At 42.4% G+C, this 23761-nt stretch overlaps 1 protein-coding gene and 1 non-coding gene across 3 annotated transcripts in view; one reads left to right on the top strand and one right to left on the bottom strand.

Moving 5' to 3' along the window:
- The window catches only part of LOC128733409 (matrix metalloproteinase-2), a 690883-nt gene that overhangs the window by 616972 nt on the left and 50150 nt on the right, over positions 1–23761 (bottom strand). The window lies entirely within an intron of this gene.
- On the top strand, positions 17803–17875 carry Trnar-acg (transfer RNA arginine (anticodon ACG)). The gene has a single exon. It is a non-coding gene; the product is annotated as a tRNA-Arg (tRNA).

A 23761-nucleotide genomic window follows, 5' to 3' on the forward strand; every position in this document is an offset into this window, starting at 1 on the left:
CGAGAAATCGGGCTGCTGAAGTCCAACAAAGCCGCTGGTAAGGACCGCCTACTGGCAGAGCTTTATAAATATGGTCGAGAAACGCTTCCAACGGCCCTTACTTACTTACTTACTTACTTACTTAGGTGTGGTTTGCGTCCTAAGACAAAGGCTGTTGAACAAAGTTTCTCCAACTCGGTTGAGGGCTACCGCTCTCCAATTCCTCGGACACCGAGTACTCTCCACCAGATCTCGCTCCACCTGGTCTAACCATCTTACTCGCTGCGCTCCTGGTCGTCTTGTTCCTACCGGATTTGAGACGAACACCATCTTTGCAGGGTAGTTGTCCGGCATTCTTGCAACATGCCCTGCCCATCGTATCCCGTCCAGCTTTAGCCACCTTCTGGATACTAGGTTCGCCATAGAGCTGTGCGAGTTCATGGTTCATCCTCCGCCTCCATACCCCGTTCGCCTGTACGCCACCGAAGATCGTACTTAGCACTCGTCGTTCGAAAACTCAGAGCACTCGCAGGTCCTCCTAGAGCATTGTCCATGTTTCATGCCCGTAGAGAACAACCGGTCTAATGAGCGTCTTGTACAGGGTGCACTTTATACGGAAACTTAGTCTGCTCGACCGCAACTGCTTGTGAAGCCCATAGTAAGCACGACTTCCGCTGATAATACGCCTCCGTATCTCACGGCTGGTATCATTGCCCGCCGTTACCAGTGAGCCAAGGTAGACAAATTCGTCGACTACCTCAAACTCATCGCCGTCGATCAATATACTACTGCCCAAGCGGAGTTAATCGGCCTCGGTTCCGCTGGCCAGCATGACTTTGTTTTAGACGTCTAATTACCTTTAACTCAATCTTTTCTGCTTCGCGCTTTGGTCTGGTGTACTGTTCAGCCACCGCCACAGATTTTCTGACGATAATATCCATGTCATCGTCTAAGCAGACGAATTGACTAGATTTGTTGAATATCGTGCCCCGCGTATTGATATCTGCTCGGTTCATAACACCTTGCAGCGCTATGTTGAACAGCAGGCATAAAAGACCATCACCTTGACGAAGCCCTCTACATGATTCAAATGAACTTGACAATCAACCCGAAATCCGAACACAGCACTGTATACGGGCAACGGCCGTACCCTGATGATTTTTGTGGCCGCCCAAACCCTTTTTTGTGGCCACTCTAACTTTAATTACACGACATTTTGGTGAAAAGCTTGATCGTCGTTCGATCTTCTGACTTTTTCAACCTGCCCACATTGGCGGAACTAGGTGGGGGCAAGGGTGGCTAAGCCCTCCTTGGATAGATTTAGCCACCCTAGAAAAATGAACCTGGCCGAAAAATGCTTCATGAAACTCTCTGCTAAAAGCTTCGAATTGGCATTTTACCTGTAAAATGGGGCAAAACAGACTTCTAGATTATGTTGCATTAAAATAAAATTGTTCATATACCTTTTTGCGAACATCCTTCCTCTTCTTTTTCTTACCATACAATCTCAAATTAGAAAGAGTTTGTACATGATTCTTTCAAAACTATTAGAAAATAGAGGTGAAAGGGGCAAAATGGGCTACTTCCGGAAGTCGAAGACCACACACATGAAACACATAAAAGGAAGAGGAAACAAACGCGTACCTCCTACGGACGGTACCCATTGACGGCGATAAACCGGGAGTGATAGATGAGTTCATTTGGGATCGCTGGTGACCATGGACAAAACTATAGTAAAGAGATCCAGCGGCGCATTCTGGCGGGAAATCGGGCCTACTTCGTGCGACTTACGTACGAAGCTGACGATGTACAAAGCCCTTGTTAGACCAGTAGTTATTCATGGACTTGAAGCCGTGACACTGCTCACGGAGAGCATGCGCACCTTGTTGTGTTTGAGCGAAAGGTACTGTGAACGATATTTGGTGGAGTACAAACTGAAAGCGGAGAGTGGCGAAGACGTATGACTTACGACCTCATGCACTGCTTGGAGAGATTCTCATCGTACATCTGGTAAAAGTCGATGGGCTGCGGTGTGCCGGACGACAGTGCAACAAAAACAGTCTACAACAATCCCACCGGCATCAGAAACACAGGAGCTCAACATGCAAGATGGCACGACTAGTTCGCAAGTGATTGGCAACTTCTGAGATGACTGGGAAATTGGCAACGAGTGGCCCAAGACCGAATTCCATGGATTTGACTGCTTGAAATAGCACAAGCCACCCCGGCTCCAGGCTGCTGACGACGATATCAGCAGGTTTTGTGACCTAACGTCAAAGTTGAAACTAGAATGAAAACGGTTGAAATGGCGTTGTAGACTGGTGATCGCTGTGAAGCTACTGTAGTTCGTCTGTCAATGCGGCATGTGCAGATAGGGCTATTGCGCAAGGTACAAGTTCGAACGTGTATATCAAGGCTTTCCAATATATAGTAGACGAAAAATCCCCTTACGGGGTCAACAAATTAGCTACAATTGTCGGTCTATTAACATCACGACGAATACGCAGTGGGTCCACGTCATTGAGTGTCCGCGTTTTTCCTAGCGGTAATTAGAAAAGGTTATTCCACAGAAGTCTCCGAAAGGCAAAACGAATGAATCTCCGCTGCACTGACACGATTCGGTGGAGTGCAATATTCTATATTTAATATTGAAGCAGGCCAGTGAAGAATGAATAGCTTTCAAGCAGTAAACATCATTGAATATCTTGCCGATGCGCATGATGAACCCAAAGAATAAACCCAAGTGCATAGAACGGTTTTGCAGTGATGGTTCCTATATGATCACTGCATCTCACTTTAAAATCGATAGTAACACCCAGATCGCAAGCTGACTGTACCCCATCAAGGGTATCAGCAGATACCAAAGAATACATCCAAAACTTGTGGGGAATATTTTGTTACTTTTGAGCAAAAATCTATTACTATTTTCTTCTTATGACCGTGCATTAGACGAAAAGAGTAACAACCTAAAAGTAACAAGAAAAATGACAGCTACGTCTATGTATGTGTTTTCGCAATGAGCCACACTTTGACCAACCGTTGCACTTGTATTAGTTAGAAATTTTCTTTTGTAGCTGTATTGGTATGATATTCGAGTTCATTTCATTATTCTTCATACATTGCTTACTGCGCTGCTAGTATATGTGTACACTAGCGCCAGGAACAAGCAGTTGTGATTTCAACAATCAATTTGCAGTTTCCAAATCACTTTTCTTTAATCCATTCCCAGACCGGCGTCATGTGCATGTATCGTTCAACTTTTGATAGGGTAAATTAACCAATGCTAGGCCTTTTAGGGCTTGAATTGTTTTCTTTTTTGAACTATTCATAATTTGTGAAAGGAAATGCCCAACAAATTACATTTACATTATTAACAATATGGCCATTGTAGTTGGAATTCTAATGTATTTACATAACAGTGACACTTTTGCATTACCAATCAAACGCGTTTAATGGATTCTCGTTTGCTAAGATTATTATGCTATGTTTTTCGAATTCAGAAAATATTTTGTAATTAAATAAACAAATAATGCATGTTTACTTTATCTTATTTTAACTTTACTTCATCTTGTTTTAAGTTTAAACTAAAATAAACTTGAAGAAATTGATATACAAATGATTTTTAAGTCCTGTTTTCGTATGATATTGTTAGTCCCTCACGAATCGCGAAACAGGTAATTTTGCCCTCAATGCTCGATTTTACATATTCCGTTTCGTAATTGTAGCATACTTCCGACTGTCTGACGGAGGTAGACCCGATGACGAGAAGGAAGCTTTCAACGTGCAGCTGCAGGTGACGTACAAGTTATTTGTCACGGGACATCAGGATTGTCATCGGAGATATAAACGTCCACGTCGATAGGGAAAATTGGCGTAGCTAAAGGGGGTGCCCCTAGGGGGGGGACCAGGCCCTCTTCCAGAAACACCCCTCCAGACCAATAAAGCCACTGGTCAGGACCATCTACCGGCAGAGCTTTATAAATATGTCCGAGAAACGCTGGCAACGGCTGGGTAATTTCCAAGATTTGTGACGAGGAGAAGCAACCGATGAAAATGGATGAAAGGAGAGACATAGCGTTGGAAACGCTGCCTACAAGGTAGTCTTCCGGATCTTGTTGCATCGGCTGTCACCGATGCATATGGTTTCATAAGGAATTACCACGCAGGCTTAAATGGGGCTCGCGAAACTACAGACATTATTTTTACCACCCGACAGATCTTGCAGAAATATCGGAAGTACAACATGCCCACGAATCACATCTTTATTGTTTTTAAAGCAGCATACGATACAGTCGATCGAGACCACCTATATGGCTAATGCAAGATAATGCAAGAACACGGTTTTCCGCAAAAACTGACCGACCTGATCCCGTCGAGTCGCAGCGAGGGTTGGGACAAGATGACGGCTTATCCTGCATGCTATTCAACATCGCTTTTTACCAAGGGTCAACTCCTAGCAAATAACTTTGCGTCGCAAAACGCTACGATCGTCCACAGAGAACAGACATACATCTTGGCCTCGCCACGTGTGTAAAAGCTCAGCCACCATTTTGAAAGTAAGTGGTAATGCTTTCACTACGTGGCGCTCACATCACTAATAGAATGAACTTTGGTTGTTAATGATTGTCAATACACATCAAAGCTTTCGTCATATTTTCTCACTAAAGCATTTAACTTGTATTTAACAGTTGCTACAGCAACTTAGGTATTGTTTACTCTATCGCTATCCGCTATCGAACTTGAGATAAACATTTAGCAAAAATAGTAATTATTGTATAATTCCTTTATAATCCTTCCGAGAAACTGTGTTTCTGTATCGGCTACGAGCCTTTGGCATACAGGCCGAGAATGAGCCGCAATTTTAGCAGCCGCCACCTTCGAGATCAATGACTCGAAGTCCAACACTGCATCACCGGTGGATATCGATGAAATGGTACAGGTTTTCCGGTGTTCAAAGATGAAAAGTCCACTGCTAATACCATCGCGGTGGGGTCCTGCTGCGTGTAACGATGAAATGGTACAACCCAGTGCGAAAAAACACTAAATACGATGCTTATTTGCCTTATTTCTCAAAATAACAGTAAATTTAAATACGATTTGGTTTCTGTTTTCGATGTTTAGCCGTGTTCAACAAATAGCATAAACAAAATCGATCCGTTGCTAGGTTGCTACAGTAACTAACATAAGAGTTGCCAGTATTTCGAATATGTAGATTATGATAAGAATCTATACCTATAAAGAAGGATTTCTGTCTGTCTGTATGTTCCTTATAGAATCGAATACTACTGAACCAATCGGCATTAAAATATGCATGTAGAGGTTTTTAGGGGCCAGGAAAGGTTTTAGTGATGGTTAGAAACCCCTCCCCCCACTAAGAGGGGGGGTTCCCATACAAATGAAACACAAATTTCTGCATAACTCGACAACTAATCAAGCAAATAGAACAAAGTTTGGCATGTGGGTGTTTTCGGTGACAAGAATTTATTCTATGGTAAATTGAGACCCCTCCCCTCTTTATAAGGGAAATTATAACTCCTCTCCTCTTTAAAAGGGGGGGGCTTCCATACAAATTTCCTCATAACTCGAGAACTAATCAAGCAAATGGAACCAAATTTGGCATGTGAAGGTTTTCGAGGGCAAAAATATTTTCTATAGTAAATTAGGACCCCTCCCCACTTTAAGAGGGAGGGCTCCTGTACCAAAGAAACACAATTTTCCTCATAACTCGAGAAGTAATTAAGCAAATGGAACCAAATTTGGCATGTGGGTGTTTTTGGAGACAAAAATTTTTTCTATGATGAATTGGGACCCCTCCCCGTTTTAGGAGGGGGGGATCCCATACACATGAAATACAAATTTCCTCATAACTGAAGAACTAATCAAGTAAATGGAACAAAATTTGGCATGTGAAACTTTTCGAGGGCAAGAATATTTTCTATAGTAAATAAGGACCTCTCCCCACTTTAAGAGGGGGGGCTCCTATACAAACGAAATACAAATTTCCTCATAACTCGAGAACTAATCAAGCAAATGGAACAAAATTTGGCACGTGGGTGTTTTTGGAGACAACATTTTTTTCTATGATGAATTGGGACCCCTCCCCACTTTAGGAAGGGGGGCTCTTATACAAATGAAATGCAAATTTCCTCATAACTCGAGAATTAATCAAGCAAATGGAACCAAATTTGGCATGTGAAAGTTTTCGAGGGCAAGAATATTTTCTATGGTGAATTAGGACCCCTCCCAACTTTAAGAGGGGGGGCTCCTATACAAACGAAATACAAATTTCCTCATAACTCGAGAAGTAATTAAGCAAATGGAACCAAATTTGGCACGTGGGTGTTTTTGGAGACAAAAATTTTTTTTATGATGAATTGGGACCCCTACCCACTTTAGGAGGGGGGGGGGGCTCCTATACAAATGAAATTCAAATTTCCTCATAACTCGAGAACTAATCTAGCAAATAGAACCAAATTTATCATGTGGGTGTTTTTGTAGGCAAAAGTATTTTCTATGGATTTCCCCACTTTAAGAGAAGGGGGGGGCTCCTATACAAATGAAAAACAAATTTCCTCATAACTCGAGAACTAATCAAGCAAATGGAACCAAATTTGACATGTAAGTGGTTTTGGACGCAAGATTTTTTTCTATGGTGAATTGAGACCCCTCTCTTCTTTAGAAAGCGAGTTATGGCCCATCTCCTCTTTAAGAGGGTGGGCTTCCATACAAATGAAATGCAAATTTCCTTATAACTTGAGAACTAATCAACCAAATGGAACCAAATTTGGCATGTGGGAGATTTTGGAGTCTTGAATTTATTTTACGATAGTTAGAGACCTCTCACCCCTGTGGTAGGGGGATATGGACTCTCATACAAATAAAACAGAAATTTTTGCGAAACTCAAAAACTAATCGAACTCGAGAAATTCGAGACTCTTCCATAAAACATTAGTCAATACAAGACCACAAAAACTATCTATAGTAACACTAGATCATTCAAGACGAGATGGTCGCGAGTGTTGCCGGTGACCCGCCGTCGGAAGCGCCGCCCACTGGGGGGCTTGCAAAACTCGAGATTGTGACAAAGATCATCCGAGATTCATGATTTATGTACAACACAGGTTAATTTGTGGCAATACGAAGTTTGTCGGGTCAGCTAGTATATAATAAATTTGGCAACGTGGATATCGGGTAACTGGTGCACCCTAAGAGAGATGTCGCTAGTGTCTTGTTTAAAAGTTTACACACCATTTGCGTGATATTTTATATGAACATAATTGTCTGTTCTCTGTGGATCGTCGCTGTTCGAGCGGGAAGTGCTTCAGACGATATTTGTACAAACTGAAAGCGGAGAGTGGTGGAGGCGTATTAATCACGCGCTACAGGCGCTGCTTGCACATCTAGTGAAAGTCGGTAGGCTACTGGGAAAATTTGGCAAAGTATCGACGAGTGCGGAGTGAGTTGACCATGATCCTTAGGAAAAAGCATCAGGAGCAGGACAGGGATCGTGAATAACTAGAACCACTATTCTACACTCAGACCATTCCTTCCTATGTGTCGGGACTACAATATGCTCACGCATCATATTTGCGTGGATTTCAAGGCAGCATACGATACAGTTGAGCGCGAAGAGCTATGACAGTTAGTGCACAAGAACGATTATCCGGACAAACTAAATAACGAAGCGAGAATGTTCTACGCGCGTGTTTCGGCGTGCACTCTCGAGTTCTATCGAAACGGTCGATGGACGGTCCCGCATTCTATTTAACATCGCTATTAAAGGTGTGAGCGGGCGTCAAAACAAGAGGAACGATCTTCAACAAAAGCAACAAACTCCTAGCAGAGGATCATGACATCAGTACTAAAAACTTTGGGACGGCGGAGGTAATCTATACCGATCTAAAAACGGAGCATCCCCTGGGGAAAGGCCACGGTGGTCCAACCGTATCGCAAGGATGTACCACCGATATCAGGAATAGACCCTACGTACTGTCAGCTCAACCAGGTCGAAGCTGATTTGCGATTGTCGAGATGCTCAACGAAATAGCGACGAGTAGCCTAGGTCGAGTACAATGAAGACAAGTTCTTTTTACCTGCTTCTGTAATCTAAGCGTAGGGAGAGAAAGAGGTTAGGTTGGCAATTAGTCGAGTCTAAATCTTTTTCTGCAGGTTTGGGCGAAAAATGTCCTGATTTTTAATTGGACCGATATGGTCACCTTATTAAGCTAAAGGTTGCTAAAATTGTATGCAAGAGTTCATAGTATAGGAAGGGTCCATAACTGGTAAATAAACCCTATAGTTGGGACTGACTTTTGTCCTAACTAGAGCTGCTGGTTTTGTTTTGCTTTTGGAAATGTTCATGCGTCTGTTAATTAATTCATTTTTCCATAACGGATGATTAAAAACAAGCCTCATAGTTTTTGATTATTTAGTAAAAGCAATTTAACGATTTCTCGTTTAATGATGCAGCTTTGTACCCGTAAAAATAAACGATTTACCTAAAGAAACTGACTAAAGAAATGACATTGGAATTCAGTCACTCCGCATCAGCTGTCATCATTAAACCTAATTTGCTCAACGATGATTGTTGTGCGTGAATCAATTCAATGTTGCTCGCAAAAGTTCTAACGATCTTTTTTTCGAGCTCAACATTTGGGCGATTTTTTTAACTGTACGCTACAAATTTGATTACCTGGTCTTTTCCTTAGGCGGCTTAGATCGATTTCGTGATGGCACAATAAGATTTGTCGCCATTTGCTTGCAGTTGACGTTTTCTCCCGCGTTCATCGACTGATACTCCGCAAGTTTTCAGTATCATCTCAGTTATCAGTTTCTTTATATTTACCCGTAAAAGTGAACTGCAAATTAGCAAACCACTTTTGCTGAATAATTATTTGATTTTAGTTAAGAAATTCTGGCCACAATGTTTCTTGTTCTCGTATTGGTATCCATACCTACAAAAATGGATGAAGTATTCCACCACGCACACATATAAAGATTTTTTGACATTAGCTGAGGCCCTCGCTGAGGCTGTGTTTGCAGTAGGAGTAATATCAACAACATCAAATTCCAAACTCCCGGATCCTCTCATCCACTCTTTGCTCCCCTCTCACTCTTACATAAGCGATCCTCAGCAAATGTCATTCTCGTTGGTGACGAAACCGCAAATTACTTCATTTCTGTCTGTCTGTCTGTCTGTCGGGATGTTCCTTATAGAATCGAAAACTACCGAACCAATCGGCGTGATAATTTGCATGTAGAGGTTTTTGGGGCCAGGGAAGGTTCTTATGATGGTTAGAGACCCCTCCCCTCACTAAGAAGGGTGGCTGCTATATAAATGAAACACAAATTTCTGCATAACTCGAAAACGAATCAAGCAAATGGAACCAAATTTAGCATGTGGGCACAGAACGGAAGATCAACTTCAAGTAAAAGCGAATTCAAACTGACTGACTACAAAAGGAATGCAAAAATCAGCAACGCTTTTTTCTTACTTCGAGTAAGTTTCTCAGACCGTGCACATTTATGCCACTTTGACTGTGGTATAAAGTGGTATAATATTTTTCTATGCTTTGAATTGACCGTTAGCTCTACAGTTCTACCTGGTTAATAAGGATTGTTGTTATTAATGACAACTTAAAGAAGATATTATTGAAAAGTTATAATCGGAGTATAAAAGTGATGCAGTATAATAAAGATTTTACTGTTTTGAAATCTAAAATAAAATATCGACTTGGCACATATCAGTAATTGAAACTGAAATTAAGATTTCAGTTCTTTAGAACGAAGATGATTTGGAACTTGGAAGCCGTTAATAGATAAAATGATTTTAGTGGAAGGACTTTCGAATACAGGTTGTTCCTCTACTTGCTACCTGTCAAAATTGTAGAACTTAGACGTTTAGCAAAATGGAACCTGCTTGTTTTTCCCCTAAGTTCAATAGATCAGTTCGTTTCATTTTTGGCATCGATCGTTTTTGGTTTATCATTTCATGTGTCTAGACCAATCAGCATCTATATTAACGCACACGTGTATGAAATTTGACACCAATAGAGCCTCTTTGTTCGAAGTACAATTTTCCGATAAGAACGCTAAGACGGACCGCTTTAACGGCTGGTAACGGCTGTAACGCTCTGCGGCTGGTTCGCCTTAGCCTATTAAACGGACATAATTTGACCCCCGGTACATAGCCATTTTTCTGTGGTTGAAATCTAGACGTCAAAAGCACTGGGCGGGAAATAATTTCATAGAAATTCTATGGAGCAGCCATTGTTGTTTCGGGGCCAGCATTGATGGGCCCATCAGTATGGGGCTATAGGGTGTTTGCAGAGTGCATATGTTTTGGAGATCTGTTGGGCAGGCAAAAGTGACAGCTCCATATAAAACACACGGGCTGGGAAGAGCAAAATTTTTTAAATGATTTATTTTCTTTATTTAAAACAGAAATTACAAATTGCTTCATACATATGGCAAGGTAATACATCTGTTTACTAAATAAAAAAATTATTTTCAACAAATAAGCTAAGACGCGGTAGCAATGATCAAAAATGTAACTATGACCTATGTTAGCGGGATAAAACTAAACAAATATCAATAGCCAGTAGTTGCTTTCGGCTAAGAAAGCAATTTATTATGCTAAAACCAATTTTATATTCCGTTACTTTCAACTTGGCCTATGCCGTATTCTGCTTCAAAAATCAGTATATTTGGGACACCGATTTAACGCGAATTCACCGAAACCCTAGTTACCGAGTCAGCATATATTTCAGGGAACATTTGTCGGTTATTTTGACTATTAGTTGCTTTAAAATGATGAATAATTTTAGAAAAAATGATAATTTTATCCAGCACGTTTTTGCTGCATCGAATAGGAAAATATGCAATGTGTGCCCAACAGATGTCTTGCATGTGTGTGTAGCAAAAGCCCTATTGTCAAATCATATGTGAGAGTGTATTGGTGATACCGGACTGACTTAAATGGTTTCAAAATGTAGAAGTATGTGTGTTTGAGAATATTTACATGCTTATGGTAACTTTACTCACCGCAATTTGACACTTTGACTCATTAACAAATCATAGCGTACTACTGTCACTTTAAATGTAACATTTATGTACGTTATTTTCACAGCTTAAAATTATGCGAGGGACCGTCGCTCATAACGATTTGTATCGGATCGATTTTAAGTGCGAACACAAGGTGTATTCATTATGCATCTGGTAGGATTGAAGTAGTTATGTAAAAAAAATTATAAACATCTACAAAAAAAATTTCACACAAAACACAAGCCGCTTTACAAGGGTGAACCTGTTATCTCGCGCATCGTTAATTTATACCAGAATATTTGACAGGTCTATTGAAAGTGGTATAATTTTTTCCGTGTAAAAAGCGTTCCTGTTACCACTAGATGGCAGTCAAAAATGAACTGAGTTGTATCCAGTTTTCAAATCGAAGATGATATTCCTTTCTTTGATGTGGGTGTTTTTGTAGGCATTTTTTTTTTCAATGGTGAATTGAGACCCTTTCTCTCTTTATGAGGAGAATTATGACCCTTCTTCTTCTTCTTCTTCAGCAGCATAGAGCCGGGGTGGCTCGTGCTGTTTCAAGCACTCGTCTCCATTCAACTCGGTCTTGGGCCACTCGCCGCCAATTTCCTAGTCGTCTCAGAAGTCGCAAATCGCTTTCGACCTGGTCGAGCCATCGTGCACGTTGGGCCCCCCTGTTCCTGGTGCCGGTGGGGTTGTTGAAGAGGACCGTTTTCGTCGCACTGTCGTCCGGCATCCTTACGACGTGTCCGGCCCACCGTAGCCTGCTAACTTTCGCTAGATGTACGATGGGAGTCTCCCCAAGCAGTGCCTGTAGCTCGTGATTCATACGCCTCCGCCACTCTCCGCTTTCAGTTTGTACTCCGCCAAATATCGTCCGCAGCACTTTCCGCTCAAACACGGCAAGGGCGCGTATGTCCTCCGTAAGCAGCGTCACGGCTTCAAGTCCATAAAGAACTACCGGTCTAATAATGGTTTTGTACATTGTTAGCTTCGTGCGGCGGCGTATGCTTCCTGATCGTAGCGTTTTACGAAGGGCAAAGTAGGCCCGATTTCCCGCTTGGATGCGCCGCTGGATCTCCTTACTAGTGTTGTTGTCCGCGGTCACCAGCGATCCCAAATACACGAACTCTTCTACCACTTCTAGTTCGTCGCCGTCAACGGTTACCGTCCGTGGGAGGCGCGCATTTGTTTGGTCTTCGACGCATTTATTTTTAGCCCAATTCTCGTAGACTCCGCTTTCAGTCTGGCGTAGATTGCCTCCGCCGTCGCAAAGTTCCTGGCAATGATATCGAAGTCATCTGCAAAGCCTAGAAGTTGGCTACTCTTGGTAAAAATCGTGCCTCTCGTTTCAATGCCCGCTCGCCGGATCACCCCCTCAAGAGCGATGTTGAACAGCATGCAGGATAGACCGTCACCTTGTCTCAACCCTCGTCGTGTCTCGAAGGGACTCGAGAGTGTCCCAGAGATGCGTACGAAACACATCACTCGATCCAATGTAGCTCTGATCAGTCGCGTCAGTTTGTCCGGAAAACCGTATTCGTGCATTATCTGCCATAGCTTGTCTCGATCGACTGTATCGTATGCTGCTTTGAAATCGATAAAGATGTGATGCGTGGGCACGTTGTACTCCCGACATTTCTGCAAGATCTGTCGGATAGTAAACATTTGGTCCGTAGCTGCGCGAGCCCCCATGAAACCCGCCTGATAATTCCCTACGAAACCTTGTGCTATCGGTGACAGCCGGCGTAACAGGATCTGGGAGAGTACCTTGTAGGCGGCGTTTACCAGCGTAATACCACGATAGTTGCAGCAGTCTAGCCGATCACCCTTTTTGTAGATGGGACAAACCACTCCTTCCATCCATTCCTCCGGTAGCTTTTCCTCCTCCCAAATCCTCGAAATAACCCAGTGTAGAACCTTTGCTAGCGTTTCTCCGCCATGTTTATAAAGCTCTCCCGTTAGGCGGTCCTTCCCAGCGGCTTTATTGGTTTTCAGCAGCCCGATTTCTCGTTTGACTACTTGGAGATCAGGTGCTAGGACATTACTATCTTCCATGGGCGCTCCTAGGTTAATTTCCGTTCCGCCTCCTTCTGCGACTTCGCTATTGAGGTGTTCATCGAAGAACTGCTTCCATCTGTCGACCACCTCGCGCTCGTTTGTTATTAGATTCCCTCCCTCGTCCCTACACATGTCAGGTTTCGGTGTGTAGCCCTTCCGAGTTTGGTTCACCTTCTCATAAAACTTGCGCGTGTCATTAGCTCGGAATAGTTGCTCTAATTCTTCACGATCTCTGTCCTCCTTTTGGCGCTTTTTTCTCCTCAGGATCGTGGTCAACTGGTTCCTAGCTCGTCGGTATTTGGCTAGGTTCTCTCTAGTGGCAATACTTAGATAATTTTTCCAAGCATTTTTTTTCTCCTCCACCGCTTGTTGGCATTCCCCATCAAACCAATCATTTTGTGTACTCCGAGGCTCAATACCTAGTGCCGCGGTAGCGGCCTCTCCGATGGCCGAGCGTATTCTGCCCCAACCGTCTTCGAGGTTTGAAGCACCTAACTCCTCGGAAGAAGGCAGTGCCTCATTCAGTACTCGCGCGTAGTTCTCGGCAGCTTGTGGGTTATCTAGCTGCCTGATGTTCAGCCGAGGAGGGCGGCTTTGACGTGTCCGGTATACGGTGGACAGCTTTGAGCGCACATGTACTGCTACTAGGTAATGGTCAGAATCAATATCCGCACCCCGACGGAAGCGTACGTTCGTGATGTTAGAGAAGAACCGGCCCTCTATGAGAACGTGGTTAATTTGGTTCATTGTACGTTGGTCCGGTGATCTCCAGGTGGCTTTGTGGATATCCTTGCGCGGGAAAAAGGTACTTGGGATCACCAGGCCTCGGGAAGCTGCGAAGTTTATACATCGTTGGCCGTTATCGTTTGTGTCGGTGTGCAGGCTATGGGGTCCTACCACCGGTCTATACATTTCTTCCCTACCGACCTGGGCGTTCATATCCCCGATGACGATCTTGATGTCCCGTGACGAGCAGCTGTCGTACGTTGCCTCCAGCCTCGCGTAGAACGCTTCTTTCTCATCGTCGGGTCTACCTTCGTGCGGGCAGTGCACGTTAATGATGCTATAATTGCAGAAACGGCCCTTTATCCTCAATACACACATTCTCTCGTTGATCGCCTTCCAATCTATCACGCGATCCTGCATTCCGCCCAGCACTACAAAGCCCGTTCGTTGGTAGCGCCATCGCTCTGGTAAAACTGGGCCTTTCCGCCACGGATCTTCCATACTTTCTCCCCTTTGCGACAGATTTCCTGCAGAGCTACAATGCCGAGTTTGCGGGGTTTCAGCTGTTCAATCAGCACCCGCTCGCAACCTGCGAAATTTAGCGATATGCAGTTCCAAGTCCCGAGTCTCCATTCGTCGTCCTTATTTCGAATTATGACCCCTCTCCCCTTTTAAGAGTGTGGGGGGCTTCCATGCAAATGAAATACAAATTTCTTCATAACTCGAGAACTAATCCAACAAATGGAACCAAATTTGGCATGTGGGGGTATCATTGAAGATCAGAGGTTCAAGCATGCTGCCTTACGGTACACAAGATGGAATGTGGAATGCATTTGATTGCGTAGAATTCACCAACATACATGCTGGGTGATCCGACGAGTGGGAGGAACGCTATTGCATGAGCCATATAAGGAAACGAATACAGTAATGACCCGATTTTGTCACCCCCATGATGAATTTAGGGGTGACAAAAACGGGACTGTGACAAAATCGGGTATTTTTTCAATTTTTATTTTTTTGCAGATAACTTAGAACGAACAACATATATTTCATTCTGATCACTTTTAGGACATTTCGCACTTCCATCTACCTCTCTATGGACATTTGTCACCTGTTCACAGCAGTCTCACAGGTATGAAAACACGCGTTTTTTAATTGCGCCGAAATGGTTGATTATACTGGTTAACTATGTTCATAGAAATTTCATAGCGTAAAACGTTCTTTCTTATGGTATGAACGATTTTTTGATTAACCCCCCTAAAAGTAAGATAGAAAATTTATTTTTCAAGCAGTAAGAGATAGAGCAAAACAACGTTCTACAACATTTTTGAGAAGATTATTATAAAGAACTTTGCCAAAGAAAGCGACCTTCTAGCTATTATAGTTGTGGAGATAAGAAACAACTTTTGTGAACACTACATGATAATCAACACAGTTCTTTTCGCAGTGTTTTAACACATTTGACATGTTTGAAAATGATTTTCAAACTAAGCTTTTGATAAATCACAAGCGTGACAAAATCGGGGGTGACAAAATCGGGTCAAAAACGTGACAAAAACGGGGGTGACAAAATCGGGGAGTGATAAAATCGGGGAGTGACAAAATCGGGTTACCACTGTATGTGCTAACTTTCGTTCGGAACAGTACCAAATGCTTTCGAATTGTCTAGGTACATAGAGTCGATCTGCTTTCTTGCTACAACTTTACGAGCCAACGTAGACACATAAGGGCACATTAATAACTCAACCTAACTCCATTCCGTCAACCGTTTCCAAGTAATACGGTATATTTCTTAAATGTACATTATGCATTGCATTCATAAATCCAATTCATTAGATAGATAAAATGTCACACAACGTTGTGAATAAGCAATTAACTTAAGTGCCAGATGATCAACACAATTCTTCGGTGCGTGCCAAATTCCTCAAACTGCTGTTTAAATTTTACGATTTATTTCGGTTGTTTACGAGTCTGCTGGCTAACCACTGACAAAATTCCCCACATAATCTCACATATTTCATCAATATTCATATGCTTGCATTTATCACTAATAATAATTACTGGCAATAAATGTCCGGCCTTCGGACGACAACGCACGCGGAAGCGTAATTAAAGTGGATACATACACTGTAGAATTCGTCGAAAATGGTCGTTCGACATATGCCACAAAAAATTCTAATAACAATCCTCTAATCAATCAAACAGAACTCCTTTGGCTATTGTAGGTATATTGGATGTTACGACAAGGTAAGACGGTGTGGATGCGGTGGGCGCTCCTGGCGCACAGCTAAAGTAAAAAGTCGATAGATTTACGACAAAACCGAATGTGGAAAATAAACGCCGGCCGCAGTTTGGCGAGTGGTTCTCAGAAATCCTCCACTCTACAGGGCGTGAAGTATTTCATGCCTAAAAATAGAGACTTTTCCTGAATGAACCATAGCATTTTCCACCGAATGCATTTCTCTACGGTGCGTTTAAAGATCACTGCTGACTGGACGCATGAAAGTAAAAACGAAAGCACTGAACCTTAGAAAATTTTAAACAGTAGGAAACTAAGCCAAATATTTTCGCTAAACATATTCATAAAATTTTTAAGATCAACGATGTTGATTTTGCCACCCGAAAATGATACTTTTGTAAGATATTGTTTCCGGCATCATAAAGCAAACCATTAGTCCGTGAATTCCGTGTACGCATCAAAACTGAAACGAAATCGAAACTCGCACCCGAACCGAAAAGGCACTTTGTTCCCGACGTCGTCGTACGTTCGTCGGTCGTAATTATGACGATCATGAATAATAATATTTCGCCTGCCTCTTGTGAGAGTCCGTTGGCCTTTCGGTCGTTATTCTTTTCCACACACGCGCATCTTATTGGGTGTATGGTGCGCTCCCTAATCTAGGCTCAACAGGACCGAGTGCCTGACGCTGACTGGAGAGAACTTATGACGGAAGACGGAACGCACATTGCCTTGCTTTGATGGCGCAATTTCAATTTTTCGTACTGAATCGAGCCTCTCATTCTTCGGTTTCGTTCTCCTTTGAGACGATTTTGTCCCTTCTTAGGTATATAGAACGAGGCGATCTAACACACGTGGTACCTACTTGTTTGGTTTCAGTTTCTCGATCTACCGGCTTTGGCTTGTGAAGCTGATTCGTATTACCATTAAACATCAACACATCAACCCGTAGCAACACGATTTCTCACATTCATCATTTGCTGTTGAGGTTGAGACCGGTCGTTCGAATCGAGACCAAGTGTGTCTGTGTGCGTAAATTTACGCTTCTAAGGCTTCGTGCACAAATTACGTAACGGTCAGAGGGGAGGGGGGAGGTCGAGCTTGCGTTACTTTTTGTTACGTAGGGGGGAGGGGGAGTCATGAGAAGAGTTACGTAACAAATTTATCAAATTAAAAAATACTACGGAATTATTTTTTGCTAAATAAATCCGAGCAACTGAGCCCAACATGCAACAAGAGGTGATGCCTTGCTGTTTCAACTGTGAAACTCTCCGCGATTCTACTTGATCAAACCCATTCTGATCAAAATGTCTGTTCTGAACTCAGACCTGGTTGTGTTAAATCATACAGTTTGATCAGAATTCAGAATTGACTTCTGATCAGAGTGGTTTTGATAGGAAGGTAGAATCGGTTCGTTTCTTGAGTTGGTAAGAATAAAAAAATTAAACGGATTGTGCGATGTTTATTTAATGACAAGGGGGGGGGGGGAGGTTCAGTTAACGTTACGTAATTTAAAGGGGGGGCTATGCCAAGCGTTACTTTTTGTTACATAGGGGAGGGAGGGGGTCAAAAAACTATAATTTTTGCGTTACGTAATTTGTGTACCACGCCTAATCGGTTCGGTTTAAAGGGGCTTATCTCCTTCAGTGTTTGTTTTGATTTCGATGTAGCAAAATATGCTGCTAGTTATTTATAAATTGTTCTTACGTAAAGTGAGACAACGTGGCAAGCACTGAGCCAACCGGCATACAAGCGGTCCTGTGGCGCAATGGATAACGCGTCTGACTACGGATCAGAAGATTCCAGGTTCGACTCCTGGCAGGATCGAGACGGCGATGTTAAGCTTTTTTTTCCTTACGTTTAAATATTTTTTGAGGCCTATGCGAGATTTCGTATAATTTCGCCTAACCCGAGATTTCACGAAATTTCGCGAAATTCTAGTTTCGCGAAATCTTAAAAATATTTCGTTGAATTTCGTCAAGTTTCATTCGAAATTTCACGAAACCGAATTTAAAGCCATTCTAATTGTCATCATTGGTTGAATGGATTTAATGAATACTCCAAAAGTTCTTGTGCTGATTTGACTTAAGCACACTTACCTTCCGATCCGTGAACTTTGAAATCACTGAAAAGCGATTATTAAGCATATTATTGAAATTACACAACTGACTTTATTTCTTAAATTCGTCGTACCGTTTTAAAATCCGTCCATCAAGATTTTTCATCGTCCGAACAAAAAATCAAAACAATGTTTACGAAGCTAACCCGCATGAATTTGTGTAGGACGGCACAACAAATGTTATTCTGCAAAATTTCTGCAGGTCAGGCAAGTTTTCCTGCCTGTAGAATAACGAAAATGCCTTGCGTGAGTTATTTTCATTTATGAGTGACGGAAATTAAAACGATTAGTCAACATTTTCTTCTTCGTCGCACGAAAAAACGTAGGAAATTTGGCTGGTAGTACTTCTTTAATGATAACAAGAATTTAAATAGATCTCAGCTCACTTTGGTTGATCGCGTATGATAATATAAAATATTAGGGTATGCCTAGTTTTGCATTGTGTGTCATAAAAATGCTGATATTTTTAATAATTTGTGTTATTATTTGTGACGGGAATAACCAATTACGACGAAGCAGCAACATACCCTACTTAAAAGTAGAATTAGTATTTCATCCGCAGTTATTTGACTACTTATAAATATTGAACTGTCGGCTTAAGCTCCATACTCAGTTTACTTCAGTGGCGACGGTCCGTTATCGATCCTGTGCCGAATGAATTATGGTCCTACAGTACTCAATCCTGGGATACCTTTCTTCAAACCCCTCGAACACCAGCTGAACGTGCATCATCCTCGATAGCGCACATCTATCAGTGCGATGCCTACTCCGAAGTCTACGGCCTCTTCTTGATTCTCTGCTTAAAATAATTTTGGCTACTCTTTCGTCGGGCATTCTAGACACGTGACCAGCCCAGCGCAGATTGCCACACTGTACTATCTTCATTATAACTGCATATTTGCATTCTTAATATAGCTCATGGTTCATGCGTCTGCGTTACACTCTATTTTGGATTTTGCCAAATTTTACGCTAAAACCCCAAGCATTGTCGATCAGCTTCTTTTAGCGTCCATGATTCATGTCCGTAAAGGGCCACCAAGAGGATTAGTGTTCTCTTGAGCGCCGGTTTATGCGAATTTGCAAGCTACGAGACAGCTACAAAATGTAATGCCAATTCGCAGCTGCAATTAGTCGTTTTATTTTGCGACTTACATCGTTGTCACATGTCACGAGCATACCAAAATATATTCAGTTCCTCTTCGACACCAACACCATTTGGATTTCCACGCCATTTACTTCGTTTTGGCGGTGTTAATGGTAATTCCCAATTTCTCAATAAATGACCTAAAGGCTTCTTTCGCTGCTCTACTTTTGATTTCGGTGATATCGATGTCATCCGCAAAATCAATAAGCACATGAGATCTCATCTGCTATTCTGACTCATAATTTTTACACATCCAGCGTCACACGAATCAACGTAACTAGTTCTGTGGGAAAACCATGTACTAGCGTTAACTGTCATAGCTCGTTTCGTTTGACTGAATCGTATGTCGCCTTGAAATCCATAAAAATATGATGAGTCTGCAAGTTGTACTCCTGGAACTCGTTAGTTACTAGACGCGGGGTAAATAACTGATCCATCGTGAAGCGACCCTCATGAAAACCTCGCCTCGATAGTCGCCGACGAAGAACTCAGCTAACGGACTCAGTCTAAAACACAGGATAGGGAGAGCACCTTATAGGCAAAATTGAGCAACGTAATGCATCGATAGTTTTTACTCTCAAGTCGCTGTCCGTTTTTAAAATTATGGGAAATGAGGCCAATCAACCACTCCTCCAATATTTATTTTCCTCCCATATTTTGTTCCTGACAATGAGGTGGCGAATTGTTTCGTACAGCTGCCCGCTTCCCGTTTTTAGAAGTTCAGCCAGGATACATCCTTTACAGCAACCTTACCGTTTTTCAGCCCACTGATTGCTCTTTTGACCTCCTTCTGTGTTGGTGGCTCCACAGTTTGGCCGTCGCTCCAAAGTCTGATCCTGTACTTGCTGATCTTCGTGTTTACTTCTCTATTCAAATCAAATCTGGAAATACTTTTCCATCTGGCTTCTACCGTCGTTTTGTCAGCAAGCAGGTTGCCAGCACTATCATTGCACATCACAGGCATGGCAAAATTCTTGCACCTGATCGTTTTGGAGAAACTCCGTGTGTCGTTGCTGACGAACCTCTCCTCTGGACTGGCGAGCTGGACGTGCTTTTCGTACTGGCACTTTTAGACGGTGGGTTCTTTTTTCCGCAATGTAACCGAATGTAAAGTTTACATTCTAATGAATGAAAGAAAGAGAAATCAAGCAAATAAATTTGGTGTAAAGTACAGTTACAAACGAAAAATGGAAATCTTACGCTTATGAAATAAACCAACCTATTGACATCTGTATATCGAGCTGCAGTAAGTGACAGCGATTGAATGCCCCGGCTCAAAATTTGACAGCGGGCCCAAAACACTGTCGAGGCAGTCGAGTGAAACGTAGCGACGAAGTGCTATCTCATTTCTGCTCACGCTGTCATGTTGGCACCCAAAACATGGTTGCCTTCCAATAGGGTGAAATAAACGGATGCTAAAGGCGAATGCACGAAAGTGTAAAACCTGTCAAATAAAATAGCAACAACAACAACATCAGTAAACGAACTGGAGAACACCCACGTATTAATCGTCATCAGTCAATAAACGCGATTTGTTTGTACTGATCTAGCGTGTTTAATCTATTCCACATGCCATTTTCCCAATGATTCTGACAGTTTTATTTGAGATCGAAATATTCACCGCTTGCAACTGTTAACTATACAAACCACCGAAACAATAACAATGAGCAAGTTGCCCATTTCTTACAAGTTTCAGTATATTTATGATTGCTAGTTGTTCAAATTAAAAACTAACCCCGTTAGCTTGCATGAAAAATCGTTTAAATTAACGGGAGTCCACGGTATCTAGAAAACCAGACTTGAAAGATATTATATTTTATATATTATATAATGTAGGGTAACCAATGTATTTTGAACTTCATCAGCAGCTGTACATAATTTGGACACTTACAGTAAAATCAAATGGAAATGTCTAAATTATGTGCAGCTGCTGATGATGTCCAAAATAGACTGATTACCCTACAGTTTCTATCAATCTAATAATATAGGAGTCACAGACAGAATAAGGTTTGTAAAGAAAACTTCTACGACAAAGTGATAACTAGCAAATGAACTGTAATTTTTTTGATTCGCTGCCAGGTGCAATTCAATGTTTGGCTCAGTAAAATCACAGATACAGACGTTCAAACGTGCATGTACGGTTGGCAAATGGTTATAACAGTGCAACTTGACCACTTTAGCAACTCGAATCCCTACCGTCTCGTGGTGCCAGCTAGTAATACAACCAAGTCTCGGGAAAACCCAGAAACTACTCTTTGGTTAAACCCGTGGTTGTAAACAGACAGGGAGAGAGGGACACCTAGACCTTAGACTACTGGTCTACCAGGTGTCTAAGTGTTCCATTGGGACTCATTGGGGCCGATGCCAGTAACGTCTCAACTTCGGTAAACTGGCGGCTATGTTATTGGACATGATACGGATACGATATCGACCTTTTCGCGTGCCTAATGGCGGCTAGTTAGAGCCCTATAAAGATATACATTTATAGGGCTTTATGGCTTGTGGGTACATCTAACGGAAAAAATAACATGCTTTTGGCAACTCTGCTCACGTCATGTTGACATTTTCCCCTTGCAAAACTGTCAAGTGTACGTTAGCAAAGTTGCCAAAAGCATTGAAATATTTTCCAAAAGTTGCGCCCACTATCCGCCGTTAAGCTCGCGAAAAAATGGATACAGCATGACTTAGGGCTGGCATTTGCGAAGAGCTCCCATAGTAAAGACGCGTGGCAGCGACCTGAAACGGCGAGCTGGCAAACGGTGCATGAGTCTTCGTCCCGTAAAACCTGGCAGGGCTTCAAGTACGTTCCAAATCTATCGACTTGCGACCACCGGGTGGGAGTAGTTTCAGATGCATTTTCCTGATTTACGCCGATCTGGTTCTGAGGTGCAGTTGCTCATAAGGCGCTGCCCCAGCCCTCGCATGGTTCTTCCTGTTTTATAGGGCAGCGGTATGCCTGCCACACCAGACACGGCGATGAACGGCCCAGTGCTAATCAGGGCGATGAAAAAGAATAGGGACGCACTACCTAAGGTGGTAGCAGCGTCACAGCAGCTCGATATAATCATCGAGGTCACGTTAGGTCGCGGCAATTTCTCCAAGTACTTGAATCAGAACTTGCTCATGCTTCGGAAAACCTTGTGTGCAGCGACCAAAACGCACAACGACCTTGCAGAGAGGCGAAGAAGGTGACCGTAAAGGCGTCGAAGTCAGTACAAACGGATGCCTGTCTGTTAACGGGAAGTCGCAACGCGACCCAGGAGGCCACGGAGAACGCTACCAACAGCGGTAAGGTATCAGTCAAGCGTCTGAAAGGGTCCCCGAGGGATGGCAACCCTGGTGGACCAAAAAAAACAACTGATCGGTAAAAGCCCTTAGAATAGCGGGTTGGCGGAGTCACCCGATGAACCAGCGGGAAGCACCAAGACGGGTGGCCCGAGGATCGCGGTCAAGAAGAAAAAAAAGGGCATATGATCCTTGAGTTAAAGAAGGACGCCACCAAGAAGAGTTCCGCATGCAAGTCGATAGTGGAAGGAGTGCAGGTACGTGTTCTCACACCAGAAGTGACTCTCCAGCTTAAGAACCTGGATGAGATAATCAAAGTGTGCGAAGTCGTACAGGCTCTTAAAGAGCAAAGTGGAGTGGTGGTGGCCACCGAGGCGGTTCGCCTGCGCAACGGTCCAGCCGGGACACAGGTAGCCACCATACGACTTCCAGTCGCACAGTGCGTTGAGCCATAGACAAAAATCATTTTTCACATTTTTTAATCGGGTATACTAAGTATTTAAAATTGTTTAAAGATGCCTTCTGCTATATAAACAAGTATTAGTTTGCTTGGGAAAGCGTCACAACTACTATTATAAGCGTTCAAACTGTCAAGTTGCAGAGTGGATTTTACTTACAAATTTTGCTTTCATTTTTGAAGGTTATTCTTCACGCTCGTAAAAGTTTCATAGTTTGTGTAATCAAAATCTTTAAAATGGAGAATAACAATCAAGATTGGTAGAATAAATTTTGGTTATAGAAGGAATTCATTTTGACCTCACTCCTAAGAAATCGCCCCATAGAAACGACATAGATATTGTCCTTCAAAAAAACAGAACTCCAACTTTGATTACTGATTTAAAAAATGTTCCACCGACTTCCAAACTAAAATATACACAGAATAATTGTTCAAAGTGTCCTCTAGAAGATCGAACAGGTTTTAGCTGCAACTACCTGCAACTCTGCAAGATATTTCAATATTTGTAGATCAACGTCAAGCACTGATAAACCGTCAGATTTCCGTTATTATGTTATCCCTGTTAGAAGAAACCACTGTTTATGAAGCTTTGTGCTATTACTGTTCAAAATTAAACTCAAAGCGATTTTATTTCATATAGCGAGTAAATAATTCTTTAAAAAAATTAATAAACTTCATCGGTATTAAGTATTGCCAATTTTTCCCGTT

The sequence above is a fragment of the Sabethes cyaneus genome, chromosome 2 (genome assembly GCF_943734655.1).
Source record: "Sabethes cyaneus chromosome 2, idSabCyanKW18_F2, whole genome shotgun sequence".
Lineage (NCBI taxonomy): Eukaryota > Metazoa > Arthropoda > Insecta > Diptera > Culicidae > Sabethes > Sabethes cyaneus.